Source organism: Myotis davidii, unplaced genomic scaffold, assembly GCF_000327345.1.
Source record: "Myotis davidii unplaced genomic scaffold, ASM32734v1 scaffold1994, whole genome shotgun sequence".
Lineage (NCBI taxonomy): Eukaryota > Metazoa > Chordata > Mammalia > Chiroptera > Vespertilionidae > Myotis > Myotis davidii.
The window spans coordinates 76,232-98,678 of record NW_006285309.1 but is presented as its reverse complement, the minus strand read 5'-3'; the positions used below and the strand labels follow the sequence as shown (position 1 = coordinate 98,678).

At 43.0% G+C, this 22,447-nt stretch overlaps 1 long non-coding RNA gene across 1 annotated transcript; it reads left to right on the top strand.

The window, feature by feature from the left end:
* Positions 1–532: 532 nt before the first annotated feature.
* On the top strand, positions 533–7,567 carry LOC107181874. Its single transcript, XR_001512585.1, has 3 exons — positions 533–625; positions 801–914; positions 7,500–7,567. It is a non-coding gene; the product is annotated as an uncharacterized LOC107181874 (long non-coding RNA).
* The last annotated feature ends 14,880 nt before the right edge of the window (positions 7,568–22,447 follow it).

Genomic DNA, 22,447 nt, shown 5'->3' with positions numbered 1-22,447 from the left:
GATACCTAAACTTTTTATGTGGGGCTGTGAATCTCCAAAAAGCTGGAATTCCCCCGAGTTTGCACAACCTCCTAGGAACAATGCATTCTTTGGAAGGAGAGGAATGGGTAATTGGGCTAGTGGCAGAAACTTTGCTGATAGCTGTTTTATACCACAAAGAAGTACACACACACACACACACACACACACAAAACCCTGTGCCATACCCAGTATAAACCAGAAAGAATTTCTCCAATTTTGGAATGCTGGCCTCCCATGTATGAACTTCTTTAACTGGGTAGAGGATACACTTATTTCGTTCAAAGATGACTAATTTTTTTTTTGAGATATGGCAAAAAGTCAGAAAAGGAACTTCTTAGAGAAAGCAGCAGCCAAAGAATAGTAATACAAATATTGCCTGAAACATAAGAAAATTGTGATCAAACATAGGTGTGCATTTTAAAATTTTAATAAAACACTTGCCTTTTTATATCAAAGTGGATCAAAGCTGAAACATGAAGACTCAGATAACTTGCCAGTTTCACAGTTTTGATCTAACGAGCCGCAAGGAAATGGAAGTACTAGGAGCCACTGAAGATGCAAGTACCTCCCAGCTCCTTCACAGCTGAGGTGCCGTTATCATGAGGTGAATATGATTTAAGAAGGGTCATGATCCAAGCCATCCCTCTCCAGTTCCTCCTCCACCTGCCCACCTTGGCACCTGTGTGCCAGCATGACCAGGGCCACCTGGAAATGGCTGCTCTGGGGACCTGGCCTAAGCTCCTGTCCATTTCTCAGTTGAGGTTTATTGAATGTTGCAGAAAACCTGGCTGTGAAGACGTTGGTCAGATGAACGGCTGTGCCTGGGAGTCACAAGTCACAAAACTACTCGCCTGGGGAGAGCAGACACAGTACTAGGGCCTCGGAGAATGGGAGTAAGTACTTTTAGTCCACTTGGGGGGGAGGATGTCAAGAACACCAATGTTCTCCTGGGAAGGCAATACCTTTTGATCCAGTAATTCCAAGTCTGAGGATTAGACTCCACGAGAAATCATCTGGGTGACACCGGCACGTTAACCTCTGAGAGCTGCTTTCCCTCTCGGTGGAGTGCGTGGAATGATGTTGGCACCGCCAGGGGTTAGCAGTGTTAATGTTGGGAAAGTCCTTGGGTACAGTGCCTTGCAGCCTCCGGGCTAGGTTGCACAGTTCCACGGGATACCGTTCCCAGTGTGGGTAGCGCTGGAAGCTGTGGAACATGGAGGCCCTAGGCAGCCAATTAGGACAACTCCTGTTGGCATTACTGGTTCTCCTTTAGACACAGGACAGGAAATACACTCTCTGCTCTTTCTGTTTCATTATTGTTGCTTTATAGCCTCTACATAGGCAGCAGGGTTCATTTTAAAAGGGCCTAAGCTGATAAAAGAGGTTCCCTGGTCACAGTCCCCGTTTTTCTTAACTAATTTGGGAAAGTGAATGAATTAAGGGACTTGGATCCCCAGTTTCCTCACTGCTCAAATGAGAGTGTTAGACCAGGTAATCTAATACTCTTTCCAGAATTCTCTGATGTACAGCCTTTTATCCCACCTAGTACAGCTGCCCACAGGAATCTTGTTCTCAAAATGGCAATGAAATGCATTGAACGAACTCCCAGAGGATAGGGAAAGTGGGTCAGACTTCTGCAAATGTGGCATCTAGGAGCTGGCAAGAAAAGGAAGCTGTCAGACTATCCCCCGCCCCCTTCCTTGATAAAGTACCAGTTCAATCTGCTTAATAATTACTGCAACTGTTTCACAGAGAAAAGGTCGGTAGTGAGAGCTCAGGGAGCAAGCAGGTTATGGGAAAGTATTAAAAACTGTGCTTATAATTAAAGCAGACCCTCCTCGTCCACTTTTTCATCCTCCTTGCCTTCCTCCTCCTCTTTGTAATTTGAAGGAGTTGAACAGTTGGCTCAGAGACCTCAGGAGGGTCTGGAGCCGTGTCCAGTGGGAGCACATCTCTGTCCCCATCACCCCGCAGTTGTCCACGGTCATTAATGCAGAATGAGGACACGCATAAGCCCCTTGAGAAGGAAAACCATCACATCCACTCCCACTTTCCTAACAGGTTTTCTAAATCTTCAATAAGTTTTTTGTTAGCTAGGAATGAATGTCTGAATTTAGGCTTCAAAAATGCCCCCCCCACCCCAATCTGTATAATTACTGTTGTTTTCCTGAAGCCTTTCAAAATACTATAATTAACAGATTGGCAGATAACCCATATAACTGCAGTTAAGGCAAATATAGTGTGCAGCTGTCTTTGCATTAAGTGATTAAATCAAATAGCATAGTTTTGAAGTGCATTTATAAAGCATAAATTTACCTCCTGGCAAAACTGTCTTAAGTAACACACCCTACACCATCTGTTCACTCAGTATTAATACCATATTTCCCAGGACTATAGCTACAGAGAGCAGAGCTACCAGCTGTGCAGAACCAAGAGGTGCTGAGGGATCCTTTCGAATACTCAGCAAGTTTTGGATCCTCTTAAGAATGCTTGCAGTGATGGTGCATCTGAAATAGACATGCATATAGACACACATGCATGCACATACACCTATGTACATGCACACACATGCACATGTATGCCCATACACACACACACACCCGCACACCACTTCAAGATACAGATGACTGTATACTCTCTTTCCATGACCAAGTCAATACACTGGTATGAATTTAAATGCATTTATCCACGCACTTATTCCTGCACTCAGTTATTTATTCAGCAGTGATTTATTCAATGCCTCTCTTGGTCTGACTAGGTAGTAAGTGGTAGGGATTACAAAGATGAATGGTGGTGGCCCCTGCTTTCATGGAGCTCACAGTCTAGCACAGACATCTCAGTAATAGACTAACTACAATAAGTTGTGGTGGTTTTGAGACAGGATGGAAATCCAAGCAAACCTAACCCCATGTATAAAATCAACACTTACACATATTTTGCAATTCAAGAACATGGACAATAAAAAGGTTCAGTCTTCAGAAATATTTCCAGAACCTGCCGTGAGCAGTGGTTGGCTCAGTGACCAACACAGAAAAAAACATTAACAATCTGGGAAGGAAAACCGAAGCTAGCTGGGAAAAGGAATGCTAAATTGGATGATTCAGACGATTGCACAGGGTGTTAGAGATTCTGAACAAGTGCTGAGAAATGGGAGGCCTAAGCTGGTGCGTGAGGCAGTGGTCAGCAACCCTGGCTGCACATTCCAGCCATCTGGGAGTCTTCAAACTCCCCAGGGCCAGGTCCCACCCTATATAAATTAGATTAGGAAATCTGGGGAGGGGGCTTGGACATATCTCTCTCATTTCTACATTCCTGAAGTCATTTGAATGAGCCTTGGGTGTGCAAGGACGGAGCTTACGAAGTCACCATTTGCAGTTAGGAGGGAGTGTGCAGGTCACCGAGGCCAGGGTCCTCCTGTCATAAATGAAAACATGGAGGTGCAGAGACAGGCAGTGGATTTCCACAGGAAGTGGTCTCAAAGCTAACTCCTGGCAGATAGGGAACCAGTTTTCCAGTTTCAAAATGGGGGGGTCTTTTTATTTCATGTCACTTTCCCGATTTTCAGCATATAGTGAACATCCAAGCCAACCCCAAAACGTTCATTTTCTCACCAAAGTTTTCAAAATGAGAGTACTTTGGGGGATGAAAGCAAAGAGCAAGTATACAAATTAATCAGGTGGAAATAAAAAATCAGATATTATTTTGTGAAGGAAAGTGGGAGTAGGCAAATATTGTGGTCTACCTAAAACACCATGAATGCAAGCATCTAAGCTCATCTTTTCTTGCTGTTATTATTTGCTAGTTCTTCAGCAGCATCACTTACTTGACCTTCTGGGGGACTGTTACACAAAATCTTTTCTCCCCAAGAATCCATTTCTCTTAAGGGAACTGTAATTCCTTCTCATTAGGTAGCCCCAGAGTGTTCTGTTCTTGCGGTTTCATCTAAAAAGATACAGACTTGCCTGGCCAGTGTTGCTCAGTGGTTGAGTGTTGACCTAATGAACTAGGAGTTCACGGTTGGATTCCTGGTCAGGGCACATACCCAGGTTGCAGGCTTGATCCCCAGTGTGGGGTGTTCAGGAGGCAGACAATCAATGATTCTCATCATTAACGTTTCTATCTCTCCCTCTCCCTCTCTGAAGTAAATATGTATATGTATATATATATACACCGAGGCAGACAATCAATGATTCTCATCATTAACGTCTCTATCTCTCCCTCTCCCTCTCTTTCCCCTGATTAAGTCTGAGTGACACAGCTGCCAGGCTGGCCTGCAGGTTGCAGGCTGCCAAAGCAGATCTTCTGAGTTTTGTTTCACATCAACATTTATGACTGTATCAGCAGCTACATTTGATGTGCGTGTAATTTATTAGCACTCTTTATCTGGAGGTAGATCCAGATTCCATACTTCTTATGAATCACATACCCTCCGGGCATCTTTTTAATCTAACTTTTGTTAACTGTCACTTGTAAAGAACATTTCGCCTTGCCAATTCATAAAGAAAACGAGTATCTGGCCTACCCCAATATTTTTCATTTTATTAGTCAATGGGAGTTGGCTTTAAACTCCCCAGCTTATAATTTATAACCGGAACAGGCAATTAAATCATTTTAGGATGTGTTCAAGCACAGCTCAAAGTTTTAACGAGGCAGTTCCCTTCGCTCAGAGCCCCTCCCGTCGAAAAGGCTCTCACGTTTTAACGAAGCAACGGTTCTCCTTTTCTGTTTTTCCTTGGGGTCACATGTGCATTGAAACACTTTATGAGAATAGTCATGTGGGAAGTGCAGTGAGTCTCCAGGAAGGAAAAAACCAAACCAAACCAAACAAAACAAAACAAAAAGGGAATCCCTTGAGGTCATATAAAAATTAAGTGAAAGGATAGCACAATTATTTTGACAGCAGGTGGGATCTCTAAGCTGTTAATTAAGAGACTAACCATGAAGAACACGAAGACTCAAGTTTCCAGAGGTTTACTGATTCTCTTCTGGTATTTTGAAGAGATTTAATGGTACAGGACTATTTTTAAATCTCGTTTTACAGCTTTAAAAAACGACAGAGGAAGCACCTGAACAACATGGTCATCCCTGAGGGGACAGGGGTAAAAACCACTGTGGGCAAGGTTTCCATTGTACATCATTCAGAGCTGTGTGCCCTGTGGACAAAAGACTGCTCATTGTGAGAATTAGGTGATAAAATTAAACATGCCCATGCGAGGCCAGATACTACATCAGGCGATTTGCTGCCCTAGGCAGCAGGCTGATGGGATACATAGTTGGATGGACAGACTTAAGAATTAAGAGAAGGGCAGGCAATATGAGTACTCAGGTAAATACATACAACCAGTATTAGCTAGCTAGGCCATCTCCATGCCAAATAGGAAAGAGCGAGAAGAACCAAGAGAATTGCAAAAATGGTGGATGGGTTATACCCTCACTAATGACCATGAAAGTAGCGCAAGCAGCACTCTGAGTCCTTTCTGGCAGGGACTTTGTCTACCCACAGCAACTATCCCAGTACTTGTCATTCAGTAGTGGGAGTTCAATAATGTTGGAAAAAATAGAGGTGGAAGAAAAGGAATAAAAAAGGACTCGTAGATGCAAAGGCCATCAAATTCCATATCGGTGAACAAGAATGGGATTTTCCATTAGAGTTGAAAAAAATCTTAATATAGCAGAAGGAATACACATAAGTAGAAATAAATACATAGATATTACTCTAGAAAGCCTGGAAGAGGCCTTCATGAAGGGAAGGCAAATTAGAGACAAGGCTGAGGTGTGGGTGGAATGTGCAGGGCTGTGTGGTCCATGGCAAACCTGTGGGGCCCAGTTTCTTATATAAAATGGAGAGTTAAACTAATGCTCCCCTTAGATCCTTCCCAAGTTGTGAGGTGCATTTTTCAATGCCTGTGCTCCATTCTTATCTGATTCCCTGGAAATAAACGTGATGATTTTCTCTGCAGGGGAAGGGAGGCAGAGAGCAGAAATATTGGTCATTATATTGTTTTCCAGCTACGTTGTGATTTGAAACATTTTTCTTATTTCCCAATGTGATTTTTTGTTATAAGCAACTCTAACATGCTAAGTCTCTGCAGGATTTCTTAAAAGTAACACCTGGAAAAATGGATTTGAGACAAAAATTGCTTTTAAAAAAGTCTCCAAAAACACAGCTATATGTTATGTTTTTGTGACTACGTGTGTCAGGTGCCAAAACCTTTGTATTCTTTCTTTTTTAATGATAATCATTAAGTAATATTTTGTACAAGAGGCCCAGTGCACAAATTTGTGCTCCAGTGGGGTCCCTGGCCTGCGGGATCAGGCCGAAACTGGCTCTCCGACATCCCCCAAGGAGTCCTGGATTTTGAAAGGGCACAGGCCAGGCCGAGGGAACCCAGTGGTGCACGATCAGGGCTGGGGACGGACACGGGAGGTTGACCAGCCGGGGCGGGACCGCAGGAGGCTCTAGGGCACGTCCAGCCCTTCTCGCTCAGTCCAGATCGGCTGGACCCCAGCAGCAAGCTAACGTATTGGTTGGAGCGTTTGCCCCCTGGAGGTCAGTGCACATCATAGCAAGCGGTTGAGTGGCCTTAGCATATCATTAGCATATTACGCTTTGGTTGGTTGAACAGACTGGACGACCAGACACTTAGCATATTAGGCTTTTATTATATAGAATGGGGCTGTATGATAGAGCCTTATTCATTGTCTTAAGCTTTCAAGTCAGGAATTTTCATCTCCTCAGTCAAGAAGCTGGTAAGGTCCATTCTTCATCCCCACACTGGGCCGTCTGCACTTTCCAAATGCAATTCAGACATTCATGCAGCCATAGATGTCCTCCTACACGTTCACACTGATGCATTCACAGAGTGCAGAGTGGGGAATACCTGTGCCCACAGTACTTGTTTCTATTCTGCAGAGGGCTGGCAGCAGAATGTCCCTGTTAGAAAATGACAATTACACATTGATTTTTCAGAGAGGAAATGACGAATAAGGGAGATGCACAAAAAGTCAACCAAGGGCCTGGTAAAGCAGAACACGGCCGGTTTATCTCAATGGAGAAACGCTTGGAAGAGAGAGAACTTCAGGGGCATCTGCTCACCCAGCACTGGGAGGGGCTCAAGGTCAGAGTAAGGGCTGAGGTTAAAGACTCGCCAGAGGGTCACCAGGCGAAGGCTGAAGTGGGGTGGGGCCGCCGTGGAGTCGGTCCTCAGCAGGTCAGCATTGTGGGGCAGTGACGTTAACTTGCAGAAATAATAAAAATGGAACACTCTATCTTGGTTAGGAGAATCAAGCGATAGGCTTGCAAGACTGTGTCCCATGGATTATTGAGCTTAGAGCTGGGTAGATGCACTCAGAAAATAAATGGGATCTTCTGAATAAAGACATTTCAGGTCCGGTAGAGCTACTATTGATTCTGTTAGTATTTTTAATAATAACTGCTATTTATCAAGTGATGAGGGATTTTTACCTCTGCTTTCCAGGTAAAGAAACGGGAAAAAAAAATAAGTAAAATGACATTTCCAAAATTATGCAGCTGGTATGTTACAAGGTAAGAGTTTGAAATCTTGATATTAATGTGATTCTTTTATGTTTTTTCTTATCCTCACTGGAGGTTGTGTGTGCGTTTTTTTAATTGATGTTTTAGAGAGAGAAGGGAGAGAGAGAAACACTGATGTGAGAGAGAAACATCAATCATTTGCCTCCCATATGCACCCCAACTAGGGATCAAACCTGCAACCTAGGTATGTGACCAGGAATGGAACCCCAAACTTTTGGTGTACTGGACGATGGTCCAACCAACTGAGCCACCTGGCCAGGACTGATTCTTTTAATTATGTGGTTTTTAAATGTAGTGTGCATTTTTATTTCCTTTGATTTCCCCCAATATTTCTTAAAGCCCATGACAATGTTAGAACCACAGTTGTAATAAGAAGATCCCAGTGGTTTTGCCTAAAGCAGAACCTAATAAAACTGTTGAGAAGTGGAAATTTTTTACTTTGAGGAGGTGAGTGGGATGATGACAGCCGTTGAAACAAAAATCTGTTCCTCTCTAAGGGATTTCAAGATAGTAGGACTGATAGATGGACAATTTCTTAAACTATATTATTAGTAAACAATTTGAAACTTATAGAAAAGTTGCAAGGGTGGTAAAGGCTCCCCCAATACCCTTCATCCAGCTTTACTTAGTGTTTATCATTTATCCAATTTGCTCTCTTTCCAACCCTAACCCTAACTCAACCCTAACCCTAAACCAAAACCAACTCCACACCAGTGGGCTCCCTGATTGATTTTAAAGGCCAAAGGACTCCCGTAACTAAAAAATACCCTTCGAAGTTTAAGCAAAAATGAACTTCAGGAAAACTATTTCCAGGTGAGAAGAAGAAGAAGCTCTAACAATGGTTCATTGACTGCATTATTCAAAAACGTCAACATCCTAAAAGACAGATATCAGGAGACTAAAAGGACACAATGTAAAGTACACTAAAGGAGCACAATAAGTAGCACCATAGGTTATTCTTGATGGATCCCGCACTGGAGGAAAAACATGCTGTACGGAAATTTCCGGGTGGGTTAAGGGACAAAATTGAGATGGAGATCAGTTAAGAGTGTCCATGTTAAAGTTACGAAGGTTGATAACTGTAGTGGACTATCCTTTTTCTTAGGAAATCCACACTGAAGAACTTAGAAGCAAAGGGTCATGATGGATGCAACCGCATTTCAAAAGTTTGGAACAAAGAATAATGTTCATAGAGATAGGGTTAGGGTTAGGGTTAGGGTTAGGGTTAGGATTAGGTTTAGGGTTAGGGTTGGGGTTAGGGTTAGGTTAGGATTGGGGTTGTGGTTAGGGTTAGGGTTGGGTTAGAGTTGGGTTAGGGTTGAGTTAGGGTTAGGGTTGGGTTAGGGTTAGGGTTAGGGCTCAGTGGTGGAGGTCGACCTATGAACGAGGAGGTCATAGTTCAACTACCTGTCAGGGTACCTGCCTGGGCTGTGGTTGATCCCCAGTGTGGGGCATGCAGGAGGCAACCAATCAATGATTTTCTCTCATCATTGATGTTTCTATCTCTTTCTCCCTCTCCCTTCCTCTCTCTGAAATCAATTTTTTAAAATCATATTTTTTAAAAAATGATCAGTCAGGGATACAGTTGGGCCACACATGATCATGCCAGAGATAGGATGAATGAAGGGCACGCTCTGAATAGAAATGTGTTTACTCTGGAGCGAGAATCGGTCGGGTTGGTCAGTCCTTCGTGGGCAGGCAGCTCTGCAAATGGTATTGAAATAGAAGAAAACTGAAAAAGAGGAGCTGGCATCTCCTCAAACTTCATCCCAGGGATGGAAAAGTTTTGGGAATCTTGGGCAAGGTGTGACTCGTTAGCATTAACAAAGGAATTGTAAAAAAAATCAAATAGGGAAATGATAAAGTGCTTGAGTTTTCCTCTTAACCCTAACTCAATCTTAAGAATTAAGACCATAAGTAGTATGGATCGTTAAACATCTAGCTAGCATGGGTAGATAAAACAGACAGATACACCATGTTATAAATGGCCCCATCAGCTATGTTTTAACAGCTTTATGGAGGTGTAACTGATACTCCCAAAACTTCACATATTTAATGGATACAATTCGATAGGTTTGAACATATGCATACACTTGTGAAACCATAAACACAATCAAGGTAATAAACATATTCATCACCTGCAGGGCAGGGCTGAGTCTCTGAAAACCTCTGATCAGATACTATCCCATCTGTGCTCAAGGGTGGAGCAGGGATGTTCCTAATGATCTGAGAATCTGTGCCTTCAGCAAGGGACTGCTGGTGGGAATATCAACTAAAGACCTCCTGCAGGAAACCTTTGTAACTTGAGTTTTCAGAGAAGAAACAATGGAAAATTATTTTTTATCCATGTTAAAAATGAGTAACAGGGATGAACAACTGATCTTAATTGGTTTAATCCAGAAAAGCATATTATTCATGAATGGTGAATGAATGCAGCTTGCCTAGAGATAGCAGTGAGAATTAAGTCCTAGACTCTCATTCTTTTCTTGTCTTTCAGCATCAATCCAGAGCCAGGAAGAGGATCAAAGGGAGAACATTGACAGGTAAGTTTCTGCCCATCCAACTCTGTGCTTTCCAAGGATTAACTTTAAACTCTCCTTTCCGGGTCCTCAGTCTCTGAGACGTCAGTTTCTGGAAAGAAACCTTCTCAGAAACAGCCTTCAGTAGGGAGGTCCAAGCAAGGACCTTAAGAACCCGGAAGGTGCTCAGGTTCCCTGCTCTGACCACAGGAATGAGAGAATGATGGAGCTGGGCGCTGGGGCTTCCCACGCGGTAATGCTGTGAGATGCAGTGAGCATTAGGCAGGGTAATCAGGCAAACAGCACCCATAAGATGTGTGCACATGGAGAGATGTATTTAAAGAACTGGTTCACTTGATTATGAAGACTGCAAGTGCGGAATCTGCGGGTAGCTGAGTGGGCTAGAAACCCAAGAAAGAGCTCATGTGGTTCAAGGCCGAAGGCCATCTGTTGGAAAATTTCTCCTTTCTTGGGGGAGGTCATTCTTCTGTGTAAGCCCTTTAAGGGACTGAATGAAGGTCACCAGCATTATGCATGGCCATATTCTTTACTCAAATGCACTCATTTAAATGTTAATCTTATTCAAAAGTGCCTTCACTTAAAAAAATCCATTCTGTATGGGTGTTGACAAATGCACAGTCATATATCTTAATTTTTTTCTATAACTATTTTGTTTTGCCCTAACAAATTTCAGTTTCCACTTAATGTGACATTTGTGACAAATCTTTCTTTTTTTCCTTTATTGCTCCAATCTTATTACTAAATTTGTTATCTCCGCTCATGCCTGTATTTGAAATCATAAAATTGTCCATGCTTATGATTCTGGACTAGAAAAATAAGTTTATAATATCACTATTCTGAAAGCATTAATGTTAATTTAATTATCAATTAAGCTTACGTAGATATCATGATAACCTGTCATGTTTTTGTAAGAAATTCAAATGAACGCATTACAGTGCTGCATTGGTGAATAGAAGAAAAAGAAAGCATTTGAACTGTATCCATTGGCACTGACTAAATGAACAGTTATAAATGGCACTAGAAAAGATGGGCCAGCACCTCACACATAGTACAATACATTACAAGATGCAACCGTTAGAGCAAAGTGGAAGATGAACATTGTATTGAATTAAAAAATAGTTCACAATGTCTATCAATGGACATTTAGGTTGCTTTCAGGGGTATAGTGAATAATGCTGCAATGAGCGTGAGAGATCAGATTTCTCTCTGAGATCCCAATTTCTGTTCCCTATATACATACATACACACATACATACATACATACATACAGTGGGATTGCTGGATTATATGAAAGTTCTATTTTTAATTTTTTGAGCATCCTCCATACTGTTTTTTAAATATTTTTATTGATTTCAGAGAAGAAAGGAGAGAGATATAGAAACATCAATGATGGCAGAGAATCATTGATCAGCTGCCTCCTGCACACCCCACACTGGGGATCAAGTCCACAACCCAGGCATGTAACTTGACAGGGAATCGAACCGTGACCTCCTGGTTCATAGGTCACTGAGCCACACTGGCCGGGCCTCCATACTTTTTTTTATAGTGGCTACACCAGCTTATATTTCCAACAATAGTGCACAGTAGTTCTCTCTTCTTCTTTTTAAAACAAAACATTTTTTAATTGATTTTAGAGAGAGGAAGGGGAAAAGAGAGAAACATCAACGTGAAGGAAACATTGATTGGTTGCCTCCCACACACAACGTGACTGGAGATCAAACCTGCAACTTGGGCATATGCTGTGACGAGCAACTGAACCTGCCACCCTTTGGTGCACGGGACAGTGTTCCAACCAACCGAGCCACGTCAGCCAGGGCTACAGTTCTCTTGTCCCCACATTCTCACAAAATCTTGCTGGGTTTTTAATAACAACTCTCCTCTGTGGAAGACATTCACATGTCCAACAGGTACACGAAAATGTGCTCAGCATCACTAGTCATCCGGGAAATGAAAATCAAAACCACAATGAGATGTCACCACCTCAGCTGTGGGCTGGGGCTGCAAACTTTCTAAGAAGCCCCCAGCCAATATCTGGGCATGTGTCAGGGATCCTAGCACCTGGCCATTTGGGCAGGCTGTGTCTACTCAACAATCTTCTATTCCCAGTTCCCGCTGGGTGCGCTGCCGAATCCTGCCCCCTGCCGGCTTGTCTGCCCCCAGGGTCAGATCTGCACTGCCATCCTAGGGTGTTCCTTGCCCAAACCTGATTCCTTCTTCACCTCTCACGGGCATCCCCACCCTCTCCCCCCATAAACCTCTTGCTGTTCAAATTCCATTGTCGTGCCTGCTTCCAGGTGACAAAGTTCCTTCAGTTGTGCTCCTTTTCTTCCCCGCTGTGGTTGCTTGAAAATTTCAGTGTTTCCCATCCCTTCTTGGGGACATTTTTAGATTTTCTGGCTGTAGAATCCCACATATTTTTACACATCACATACTGTAATCTATTTTGCTGAAGTCTATATTATCAAGAACTCTAAAATAATCTATGTTCCCGTCTTCTAAAATCTCCCCCCCCCCTTATTTGTTAATCCTCAGAATTTTAAGTGTCACCTAACTCAAATAATTCCAGAGTCGCAGCCACCTGGCCCAGCCTCCTCCTTTTATAGAGGCCATGATTGAGCAGAGAGCCAGAGCAGTTAAGTGACTCACCGCCAATTGCTAGAACTATAAAATGAATTTCCTTTATAAGTTAATTGTCTCGAGAGAATTTCTCCGCTCTCATGACATTTCTAATCAGGAAGTGTCAGCTCCTGGCACTAAGCTGCTCATTTACTCATCTTATTAAATTACTTTCTAATATATTTAACTAAGATTATTTTACTCCCTGCGGTTTGATAGATTCGCTCCCTGTATGTGATGAGTGGCTTTGCCTCGAGGGTATATATTCCATATATTCCAGGGAAAGCTCTTTGCCCGTGGCTAGATTAGCAGGTAACAGGATGATCATGGAAAGCCCATTGACATATGCATTCTTTAATGAGGCTAGCCCAGCAAGTTAATACAGAGTGCAGTATCCAAAGGCACAAGGGGATGGATAATGAAAAATGAGTTGATGTAATCTATAGCATGTTTTCTGAAAGCGCCCTTAGTTTCTTTGTGCTATCCACAGGCCCCGCCCCCTTCTTCATCCAAATGGCCACTGCTCTGATTGTCCATGTGATCAACAGTTAACTGCAGGGGACAGCATCTGGGATTTCCTAGGATGGCTTTATCAGCCTCCTTCCCTGCAGACTGTGTGGTACATCTTGGGAAGAGAAGCTCAAATTAACTACCAAAAGGTAAGATAGGACTGGGGGGTGCCTCATCAGACTTGGGTAGGAGGCAAGGAGGGTGGCAGTTTATAACAATTATACTTTACGGTCTTGAAAGGATTAAACACATACACACCCAGTTAATTTGCCCCCCAGGAGACATGCAAGCGATTATCTTCCCTTAAGTAATTCTGTCAAATGTATCCATGCTTTCATTAATTGCTGAAATAATTTTTTCTATCCACTGTAGGGTTATACTGTATTTTTTTGTGTGTTAATAAGTATTTATCCTCTTACCTTATACTATTACAATCATTAACTGTGGTGTGTAAATGTACTAGTTATTACTGTCTGACTTTTGTTGAAAAAAAGCACAATAAGAGAGTGAAGGTGGAAAAACATCACACACAAAGCTTGCAGCCAGAGTTTCCTGCCAAGTAGCAAGGCACTGAATTTCTGACATTTAGTTCCTGTACCCAACAGCTATGCCCTGTGGTTTTATTGAAAGAGAATACTGATCAGCCCAGGGAACATAATATTCTTGAGAAATACACATCTTGGAATTTTGGGAAAAAAAAGAAATTGGAAGAAAATATTCATGAGTTCCTTTCCTTCCCTTCCTTCTTTCCTCCCTCCCTTCCTCCCTCCCTTCCTCCCCTCCTTCCTTCCTTCCTTCCTTCCTTCCTTCCTTCCTTCCTTCCTTCCTTCCTTCCTTCCTTCCTAATAGGGAAACATTCACTGTGGACCAGGAAGGCATCAGATGTAAGATACAGGTAAGATATGGTAGCTTCTGGTCAGCAGTATCCATTTATAAAATTGGTTCCTACACACACACAAACAAAAAGGGTTCAGTGTCAGAACGAACCTTAACCATAAGGAAAAGTGAAATTAAATGCTGGTAAGTGATTTAAAAAAAAAAAAAAGGCATTGCGGGGCAGCAAATGCATGTATACATGGTTCAGCTACTGAAAAAGGGTCTCCTAGCTGTCAAAGCACTTCAGGGAGGTTGTGGATAAGCAGTATCTTGACTATGACTTTTATACACAATATTTTAAATGAAACAAAATCTGGGGGAAATGTAGCAAGTGCTGCCTCTTCACTCTGCAGTATGTTAATGTGTCAGATTGGTTGTGCAGTTGAACAGCTTGAGGGAGTGGCAGTATTTTAATAATACTTTTTATGTTAACCTGCCTTTAGCAATACTCTGTTTACCTGTAAGATGTTATTAGCTTAAGCACCTGAAATGTAACTTCTATAGAGATTTATCCCCCGTTGTTTATTATTTGTATTAGCAGAGTAGCATTTGTCTTTTTTAAGGAGAGGAAGTGGGTTAGATTTGGGGAAGGGAGTGTTGATTATGGAAGGATAAAAACAAGGTGACTGTAGGGTTGTCATGGTTGAATATATCGGATCCAGTAGTTTTTTATCATGTCACTAAAGGTCTGGTGCATGAGTTCATGCACGGCCTGGCCGGTGATGAGCTCACTGGGGCTGTCTTGACTAGTCCTGATTGGGGCTGATCCGGGCCAGCTGGTCAGGGGGAGGGACTGCGGGAGGTTGGCTATGGGAGTGCACTAACCAGCAGGGGGCAGCTCCTACATTGAGTGTCTGCCCCCTGGTGGTCAGTGCGAATCATAGTGACCAGTCGACCGGTCCTTCAGTCGCTTAGGTTTTTATATATATAGATACTTTGTGACCATGAGAACAAAAAACAAATGTTGACTCAGTTTCTTAATATTTGCAAACTAAAGGCAGCAATAATGGGGCATCTTGAAATATATATATTATATGCAGTCTTAGTTTTTTTCTTTCTTTGTTCTAAAAGCCATTTCACACACACTGTTAAAGAAGGGCCATTGACCCAGATCAAGACTCTGAAGTACAGAAAGGTGTCTGTGCTTAGCTCCACGCTGCACTTATTTATGCTTCTTATGCATGGTGTATTAAAGAAATCTACATGTTTTTGTGCAGTGTGGCTCAGTGGTTGAGGGTTGGTCTATGAACCATGGTTTGATTCCCGGTCAGGGCACATGCCCAGGTTGCAGGCTTGATCCCCAGTGTGGGGCGTGCAGGGGGCAGTCGATCAATGATTCTCTCTCATCATTGATGTTTCTATTTCTCCCCCTCCCTTCCTCTCTGAAATCAATAAAAACAATATATTTTTTAATCTACATGTTTTTAGGACATTTCTTGTTTGTCCTTTTTTCATCAACTAATCTGTCTACATATGAGCAATCTAGATTGCTTGATTTAAAAACGCCTTAATCCAATGTCATTGGGAAGCGACTCTCCAGCAGCTGCCCAGCCCCTCTCAGCGGCATCTCCTCGGAGACGGATGGAGGTCTTGTCCACCACACTGAATTATGCATGGCTGGACGGCGATTTCTTGGCAGGAAAGAAAATGTGACACGGTCAATTAACGTTAAATATGGACTAGGCTTTCTCTTAGGACATGAATTAAAGAAAGAGGCTTCTTTTTCCAGAGTGACGTATGGAGGCCTTCAGTCATGTTTGCACGAAGGGATTTAACTGTCACACCATAGTGCAAAACTCTGAATCCATGATGCCAGCTCAGCCCTCCACTGCTGGCTGGTTTCAGAAGGAAGTCCCCGCGCTTCTCAGAAATGACTCCGTGATCAGGATCTCCCCGGGGCTTTGCTACTGTTTCACTCACCTCGTATGGCCTTTGGCTGAGGGGGGCCTGCCCTTCACCCCCAGGCTGTGGTTTGGGGCAGATCTGAAGCAAATTACAATAATGATGTCAACCATGAAACTCGGACCAAACACCCAGAAAGAGGCCCCTTTCCAGCCTCCCCCAGGAAAGCCCAGTGAGCGCCCAGCTGGAGTTCAAGAGCCTGGGAGAGAATATATGGGAGCAGCTAGGAGCCCCTCGGATGAGCAGTTAGCAAACCTCAGAACGTATCAACTCCAAACTTAATGTCCATCTGTTGGTTCACTTCCTTATTCGTTTCTTCTTCCCTCTTTTTAGTAACACGTTGGAAGAGACTAAAAATATGGTCTCTACTTTTCAAAGCAAAGTAAGCCAAGCACGCAAAGGAGGTTGTTAGGACATGCCCGTTGCAAACTTGATTCCTCCTAACAGATCCAGTCATTGCAAGAGCCTGGTCACAATCTCTTATCAGCGGTTCTCAACCTGTGGGTCGCGACCCCTTGGGAAACACATATATAATTATATATTGTTTTGTGATTAATCACTATGCTTTAATTATGTTCAATTTGTAACAATGAAAATACATCCTGCATATCAGATATTTACATGACGATTCATAACAGTAGCAAAATTACAGTGATGAAGTAGCAACAAAAACTTTTATGGTTGGTGGTCACCACAACATGAGGAACTGTATTAAAGGGTCGCGGCATTAGGAAGGTTGAGAACCACTGTCTTAGATCCTTGTCGTCATGCAGCAGCTGACATTCGGTCCTGAGGCTTGGCTAAGGATGAGATAGGTCCATTCTGTTGCAGGGATGGGCATGTAGCTGGGTGTTCATTTCTCCGCAAAGGAAGAGTTTTTCTGCATGTTTAGGACTGCCATCTCCGATGGTTTCCGGTGCCCCTGAGGGCTGCTCAGTGTAACTGAAGCAAACAGACATGTGGCTTCGCGTGAAAGATTTCACCCTGCAGAGCAAGGCTGGGGATGTGGCTCCCAGGGTCTCTGAAGTAAAGATTAGCTGCCAGTCATCAAGAAACCCAATGTCATTTGAAGTACGAGGTGCCACAAGCCAAAAGGTAGAAGCCATAAACACATACAATATTAATAAAGCAATTACAGTAAGTGCTGTAACATTCTGCTTTGCAAATCTCTTGCCACTTCAAGAAACATCTGTCTCCGCCACTAGAAATTACTGTTAAAAAAAAATAACAAAACAAAACAAGCTGTGCTTTGTGTTTTCGCTTTTCAGTCAGTCCCCTGCCAAAGCTTCAATACCAATTTCAGAGTCTATCCGTGGGTTGGTTTTTCCAACCGATGTAGCCAGTTGTGCATAGTGAGCAGAGGGGCAATGAGCATCATCATGCAAACTGCCTGAATCCAATCACACATAGTGTCTCCGGAGGGTGGGAAGGAGAGTCCAGTGACCAGATGAATCCTTATTTAACAGAAACTGACTTGAGCTTTACCTTCCCCAGATCCTGAAAGTTGTTGGTCCCTTATCTTTATTCGTTTGTTTTGTTAATCCTCATCCGAAAATATTTTTCCATTGGTTTTTAGAGAGAGTAAGTGGAAGGGGGGGAGACACACAGAAAGAGAAACATCGATGTGAGAGAGATGATTGGTTGTCTCCTGCATGTTCCCCAGCCAGTGCCAGAGATCCAACTTGCAACTGAGGTACATGCCCTTGACTTAGAATCGAACCCGGGACCCTTTGGTCCAAGGGCTGAGGCTCTGTGCACTGAGCCAAACCACCTAGGGCTGGTCCCTTCATTATTTTTTTTTTTTTTAAGAAATTCCTTCCGTGACTTTGTTACTGGTCAATAAAATTCAAATCCGGCTGGGAGAGAGAGGTGCCCAGAGACCACTGGGCATGATTTCAGAAAACCCGAGACCTGGGTGCCATCCCAGCTTGATCAGGTATGGCACAGACTCTCTGAAGGTCTCACTGTCTTCGTTTTGGAATAAGGAGTTTCATTTCCCTCCCGCTGTCTCGAGGTCAAACGGAAATGTTCGTGGAAAGGCTGTGGGCGCAGTAGAGACACATGACAATGTGAGGACCTTCCGCGAGGAGCGTTGGATCGTGGAATAGCCCCTGGTTTCTTAGAGAAAAATCCCGACAAAAAGAAGGAAATGATGACATAAAGATAATTGGGTGTTGAGTGCTGTATGATAGGAAAAAAAGAAGAAAAGAAGACATGACTATAGGTTATTATGGAACTCAAGCAGGTCTTCCATTAAAAAAGAAACAGCAAAACAATGTGATTCAGAAAACAGGATGAATGAAGGTTTGCTTCACTTGTGAAGAAAAGAAAATGATAAGGTGTTGTAAATCTGAGGGAGCAATTAGGTTAAAACACCATCCTCTCAGATGTTTAAGTTAGAAACCCTTAGGAGTCTACTTAGATTCCTTGTTCTTACATCACAAAACCCTGATTTAATTGGACACCAAATCTCTCTTCTTGCTATAATCTCTTAAAATGGGCTGCTGCTTTTCATTCTCCTTCCCACTGACTTTGTCCAGGCTAACTTCATTTTTTTTTTTTTTTGGCCTGGACGCACTACAGTGGCCTGTTGAATGACCTTCTGCCTGTGGTCTCTTCCTCCTTTCATCTGTTCTCTCCAAATTGGCAGCAGATGTCTTTGTGAAATTCACCTGGTGTGTCCTTTCCCACTTACATCCTCCAAAGGGCCCCCTCCTCACCAACAGAAGGAAGGCCAAGCTCTTTACGTGGCCTGCAAAGCCCTGATGATCCAAGGCTCTTTGCCAAACCCTTTGGCTCCACGTGTCCGTACGTGGGCCGTTCCTTCCACACGACTTGCGGTTCCTGGAAAAGGGCGCTCTTTGGAGTCTGGCAGTGTGTTCTCTTCACTCCTGCCCACTGGGCCCATCACTTCGTATCTCCTTCTCCCTAGCTTCTTAGATAACCTGGAACAGGGCTGGGTGCTCACTCCTCTCGCTACAGACCAGGTTTAGAGTGCCATGCCCCCTGTATATGAGACACAGCATCACAACACAGTGGAAGGAACAGAGCTTTGAAATCAAACGAACTGGCATTTATGTACTGGCTTATATCCTTCTGTGGCATGTTATTTATATTCTCAGAGCCCCGTGTTTCCCATTTGTCAAATATGAATAGCAATGCCCACCTTCTCTGAGGATAAGCAATAACATACGTGAAATACCCCTTGCTGTACTTGACTCATTGTAGGGATTCAGTAAATGGTAGCCCCGGTATATTTTATTCTAATTGCTTTGTTAACTGAATTATCTTCCTCCTCTCCTTTAAGCTATCACCTCCTTATAAACAGGGGTTCTATCTTTTTGTTTTTTCTTCTTGTTCATTTTTCTGGCCTGAGCACCTAGCAAAGTGCCTGACACATGCAAGTGTACAACAAAAAGTTGCTCAAAGGATGACCAAACAAATAAAATAATGAAAACAAACATGAACAATGCAATCTCGAAATCTTGGAGAAGTTGTACTGTGGACGGATTAGACATACTGGCGTTGATAGTGCCTACACAGCTCAAGCATATTTGAAACATCCTTAGATTTTTCTGGTTCTCAAACTCTCCTGAGCTGACACATTAACCTGTGTGCTGACTGTGTCTCTCCCAAAAGGACAGCGACAAGCAGCATGAAAGGAAGGCTCCACGGATGGCATGGTCCGGGGTTGACTTAACCTACTTCCTCTGGTTGTTTGAAGATTAAATCTGTGATAGATACCTACACAACCTTGCATTTGACACTGGGGAGGGGAATGGCATGCGGAGCAGGAAGTGGAAAGAGATGGAGATCACCAGTCAGTCAAAAGCCAGCCAGGGGTGTGCCTTGAAGTTCCTGGGTGTAGTTTGCATAGTAAGTCCTGTTGGGGATTTATCGAAGGGTTTAAACAGGGATGTGATAGGACCATATGTCTGTCTGCTTAGGAACATTTTCGGGTGTGTACTAGTATAGGATGGCTCCAAAGGGAGCAGATGTAAAGCAGAACAGTATTTTGGAGGTTGTTGAATAGCAGGCGAGGGGATGGAGACCTGGCTAGGCAGCTGGGCGGCGGTGAGCTGTGAAGGCACAGAGGGCCTCGGGCTTCGAAAGGCCTCGGGCCTGGTTTAATGCTCTGTGGTCACCTTTTGAAACATTTAATAATTTTTGAAAAATCGACCCCACGTTTTCATTGTGCCCCGGCCCTGCAGGTTCTTGAACGGGTCCTGGCAGAGGCTGCAGGAGAGAGAGTGTGAACGATGGGCTTTTGGACATGAGTGTTCTGCTGTGTCTTTGCTTTCTGTGCCGTTACCTCCTTGGTGTCCTCAGGTTAACCCCTGTCTGACCCCCGTGAGCTGTGGGAGTTGGGGTGAGAGGCATGTTCTAGCGACAGGAAAGGAAAGAGTTAATAATTAGCCTTCGTCCTTCCATGAGGAAGTCTCAAGGTCTCATCCGTGCAATGGAAAGTCAGGATTTATTGGGAGTGGAAAAAATTATCTATGTTCTTTTTATCTCTCCCTGATTAAAACATAACATTTTACTTTATACCCCAGATAGGGGTAAAATCACATACAGGATATGGGAAGCCCAGGGCCATCTCCTTCTAGCCGGAGGATTGTAACAGGAAGATCTCAGAAAGGGGCTCAGGGGAAAGTGGCCTCCTGGCAGTGAGGTTCCCACGCTGGGCGAACTTCACAGGCCCCGTGACCACACAGAGGCAGCAATGACCGCGAGAGCCCGAGCTTCCAGCTCTGAGCAGCTGCCAGTGTTGCCAGACGACCGGCTCCCCCGCGCTCTCCCGTGCCCCACATCATGCAGGACTCCCACGCTTTGAGGCGGGGTTTGACCCTAGAGCAGAAGAGAAGACTTCCCAGTCCCAGTTGCGGTTGGATTTCCTGATGGCATTTTGGGATGAGGGCTTGGAGTCAATTTTATGTTAATTAACCAGTTAACTGCCACGTGTCCAAAATGGAAACCATCCCCACACACCACGATATTATGAATTTAATTTAAAAAATCATTTTGCAATGAATATTATAAAAATAAATATATTACAATTCGGGTGTTCTTGAATATTTTCAGTTGACAATTCTCACGAAAAATTATTTTGAAGTTGGTCTATAGATGCTTATGGCAGGCAAATGGTTAAGATAAATAAGTAAAGTGTGCTATTTTTATTACCTGAATATGAGGTTGCAAATTCATATCTGCTGCATATGCATAAACCACTGTTTGGCACTAAGAAAATAGAAATATGAAGATAGTCCTAATCTCAAGAAACCTATGTGCCTATGAAAGTAGTTTTAAGTATATAAAATTGTAGCTTTAATATATATATGTTTAACATATACCACAATACATGTCTACAGCTACGTATTGTTAAAAATGGTACATTTTGCATTCCCTAACTGCCGTAGCATGGAGTTTAGCATTATAATGATTCATTATACCTTTTTAACAATTTTTATTGTAACTTTCCCTTTTATCTTTGAATTAAGAATGACTTGTTTTTATGGGAACCTTAAAGGGAAATATTAACTATCAGCATGAAAAATAGATTTATTCCCACCTCCCTGATTGGTATGCACATGTTAGGAAACGCTAGGCTTGTGCAGTCCTCCGTACTTGTAAAATTCAAGAATGTCCTCTCTCAATGCAGAAAGTATGGAACCACAACTTTTTTGTGTTTATTATTTTGTGCTTTCTCAGAGCTCTGTGTAGAAGATTCTGGCAGCGATACCTCTCCATCTTGATGTTCTCGGGTGCCCAAGTGTGTTGGATGGCGCCCACTGCATTTCTCACAGACACTCCTAATAGGATGGACATAAGATTGGCCTGGGAGCAGCTGCAGTTCCCATAGCTGACCTCCCACGGTGAGCTTCCTTAGGGACCGATAGCAGGTATAGCCTCAATATCTGCAATTGGCCTGTAAGCACGGTATTAACACGCATTGCTTTCATTTTTGCGTTATTCCCCTGTTGATTGAAATTGAACATACTCACTCTAGAAAATTTGGAAATGCCAAAATTCTTAGTGAAGCAGTCAAAATGTTTCTTATAAATTAACTTTTGATTTCTGTCCTGAACTATTGTATTTTCCTATAAACTCATAATTACTTCCAGTGGGAGTGTAGGCCATGCTGGGATTGTTCTAAGGGCTTCACATTCATTTCATTTTCGTAACCCTATAAATTTTGTAATTTTCAGCATTTTTGATGAGGTAACTGAGGCTCAGAATGTTCATTAACTTTTCCAATGTCACACGCGAAACAAAGGGCAGAGGAAGGACTTGAACTCAGGATCGTTAAATCCTGGGTTTAGTCAGGATACAGTAGGGTCTAGTCTGAGCTTAAATGGTACACATGTTTTGTTCTCTTTATTTTTCCCATTGATGTTTTAATGATACCACCAATTCTATTTGTCATTAA